At 43.2% G+C, this 3,444-nt stretch overlaps 1 pseudogene; it reads left to right on the forward strand.

The window, feature by feature from the left end:
* The first annotated feature begins 770 nt into the window (after window positions 1–770).
* LOC133388090 (5S ribosomal RNA) lies at window positions 771–889 on the forward strand (annotated as a pseudogene).
* The last annotated feature ends 2,555 nt before the right edge of the window (window positions 890–3,444 follow it).

Consider the following 3,444-nt stretch of genomic DNA (forward strand, 5'->3'; position numbering starts at 1 on the left):
CGCTTCATGGTGTTTCGCTAATGCGGCAGTTTTGAATTGTATCCATGTTCCATATGTTTGGCACTTGTTCCATTTTTGCGGCGATTTTGCAATTTTGTGATTTTGCAGTATGACGTGAAGAGCTTGGAAAAGAGAGATGCTGAGTGCACAAATTGATGGCGCCCAGTGCCCTGAGCATGTCATCACAGCTTGGAAACATTCCTTTTTTAAACTACAGTTGAGCTGATGGGAGTTGTAGTTCAAAAAGGAAATGTTTCCAAGCTCTGACAACACGCTCAAGCAGCTGAGTCCGAGAAGGGCATCCAGTGCCATTTCATTGTCAAGGGAGGTGGTGGAGGATGAGCGAGCATGCGAGCTATCAGGCAGGGGAAAGAGTGAGCAGGCATGGGGGGACAAGCGAGGGAGGCAGCAGAAGGCAAGCAAGCAGGCGTGGGCAGGCGGTTGGCTCCCTCCCTGTGATCTGCCACAGGGAGCCTGCTGTGGAAGGGGAGCTCTACTCCCCCACCATAACAAGGGTGAGTGAGCAAGAGAGTGGGGGGGAGAGGGCGATGCATGGAAAAGCGGAACATCGATCAGCTGTCGCACACAGAGTTTCAGGGGCCAAGCGCTGTCAGCTGGAACTCACCACACTACAGCTGATTGATGTTCCGCTTTTTGGCGGCTTTTGCTTTTCAGAGGAGGTCTGGTCCCGAACCGTATAAGTGGGGCCCTACCGTATTATTATTATTATTATTATTATTATTATTATTATTATGTGTCTATGTTTCCCTGCCTATGGCCATACTACCCTGAACATACCCAATCTGGTCTGATCTCGGAAGCTAAGCAGAATCAGGCCTGGTTAGTACGTGGATGGGAGACCCCCTGGGAATACCAGGTGCTGTAGGCTTAGAGGAAGGCAATGGTAAACCACCTCTGAATACCTCTTACCATGAAAACCCTATGAATATATATAAAAAAAATCATAGGGTCACCACAAGTCGTAATCAACTTGAATGCATATAACAACAACATGTTTCTCTACTCTAAGATCATGGGCTTTGCAAGAAGTGAGGTTGTTGAAATGCTATCTGCAAAACACTGATTTGTTGTTGTTAAAGCAAAGCAGCAGTGTTTTTGTTTTAAAGTTTAAAACGTTCTTTAACTTTTTTTAAAAAAAATAATCTGCTGCTCTGCTTTAAAAAAATCCACTAGAGATTTCAGCACGCTGCAGCCTCACTTTGTGATGTCTGTTGGAAGATGACTCCTCCCAACTCAAACAACTGGAAAACTAAGCTGGCTGGTATGAAGCTGCTATTTAAAAGAATGTACAAGGAAGGATGCACATCCCTGGGCCACCTTTTAATTAAACTAAGAAAAAACAACAGGCAAACTCCTGCTCCGCTCTGCTGCTTAAAAATATGGAACTAATATGGATTTTGGAGTATTTATTTATTTATTGCGTTTATATCCCACCTCCTTCCCAAGGAGCTCAGGGTGGTGTACATGGTTCTCCCCCTCCTCATTTAATCCCCACAGCAACCCTGTGAGGTAGGTTAGGCTGAGAATCAGTGACTGGCCCAAAGTCACCCAGTGAGCTTCATGGCTGAGTGGAGATTTGAACCCTGGTCTCCCAGGTCCTAGTCCAACACTTCTAATCACTACACCACACTGCCCTAATGTTAGTTGGCCTAAAAATGTGTCACTCTAATCAGTAGCAGCTGGTTAGGTGGTGCAAGTGGGGCACCACTGCTCTCCCAGCTTCCGAACATGGTGGGTTACTGCTACTGACTAAGAAGGAGAGGCAGGGAGGCTCTGGAAAGTCTCCTATGCCTGCAAATTCCATCTGTTTCTGTGAAAAGTGGGGGAGAACCTTATAACCATTTTTAGCCTCCTAAGAGTGAATGGGGAACTCGGAGCATCATTGGACACAGAGAAGCGCAGAACCTGGATTACACATTGAATCAGACAGAGCAATGTGGAAAACATCAGATTTTTTTAAAAGCACAGATACAGATAAAAGGTGAATCTAGGCACACTAATAAAAGTTGTTCCTAAAAATGTGTTACTCGTTCACTTCTCAGAAGATACCTCTGATGTGGCTGCTGGAACCATTTCTGGGAAATACCATGTTAAGTATTTTTTCTGTGAGAGTTAAACAGAGCTTTATTTGGTACAAGAGCTTTGCATGCTATTTTTTACACCTGAAGAATGAAGGCATTTTATATGTAAAAAAGAAAAAAAAAGTCCCCAGCTCCGACACATGCAAGGGCAATCAATACCACCTTCTTAATTTTCCTCAGCTAATTCAAAATGCATTTGTGGTGCTTTACAGAGAACAGGACTGTAACAGCTGAGATGTCATATTTCATCTCTGTGGCCACTTTCACTTGTACTCCGTGCAATGTCCTCTTACTGTTAATGAGAACCGAGAAAGAAAATAAAGGAGGAAACTATTGCTGTATCAAAAATAATTGGATAGCTAATAAAAGTGCTGTTAGTGGTTACTTTCGTGTTAGGAGAACATTACTGCTGATGGGATATGGAGCTCTTTACAGCGACTTTCAAATTCAGAGAAGGAAACTCATCTAACATTTAAGCACCTATTCATGTCTTTCCTTAATTTTATGTTACCATATAGAAAATATTTCATGGTACTTTGTTCTTCGTTTTTATGTGTATGAGACACTGCACTATATTGTAGTGGAGCTATTTAGCACAGAAAATATCTGAAGAATTTTACAGCAAAAAAATCCTGATGCCATAAGTCCCAGTGAAGGGGGTAGCACTCCTAGTCTCTTGCAGGAAAATCAGCAGAGTCTTGTGATACTTTTTAAGATTAACACATTAATTATGGCATATACCTTTGTGGAAGAGAGTCCCCTTCATCAGATGGATGGACTGTCATCCTCAGGGGCAGATAGATAGTATGGTAGTGGGTGGGGTAGCTGGAAGCAGTGAGGTCAGAGGGACATAAAATGCAAGAAGTACAGAAAGTGACAAATCAATTACAGCTGGAATGTATGCAAGATAAGCAACAGCAGCGATAGGTGATAAAACAACCAACTTGGAGTTAATTAACATGTGTAGTAGGAAAGGAAGCCACTATCTCTATTCAGATTAGGGTTGCCAGGCTCAGGGCCTGATCGTGATCCTGTATCTTTAGGAGAAGAGAAAGTCAGCCAAGTGCAGGTGTTCTTGCAACACTGTAATAGGAAAAACCACAAGGTGAAATTTTGCCTTCCCCTGCACAACTTTTAAAGATACAGAAGTCCTCTTGGTTGCCAGGCCCGGTCTCCAAGAGGTCTTGCCACATGGATTCTCTAACAGTCCTTAGAGGGCACTCTTGCCTCAGACATGTTGCTGGGGTGCAACAGTAGAGGTGTATTCTATCTTCGTTAATTAGGGAGTTTTGAAGCAACATTTACAGGTCCTGTAAGTAGTAGAGGTTGGGAATAACTTTGG

Source organism: Rhineura floridana, chromosome 6 (genome assembly GCF_030035675.1).
Source record: "Rhineura floridana isolate rRhiFlo1 chromosome 6, rRhiFlo1.hap2, whole genome shotgun sequence".
NCBI classification, from domain to species: domain Eukaryota; kingdom Metazoa; phylum Chordata; class Lepidosauria; order Squamata; family Rhineuridae; genus Rhineura; species Rhineura floridana.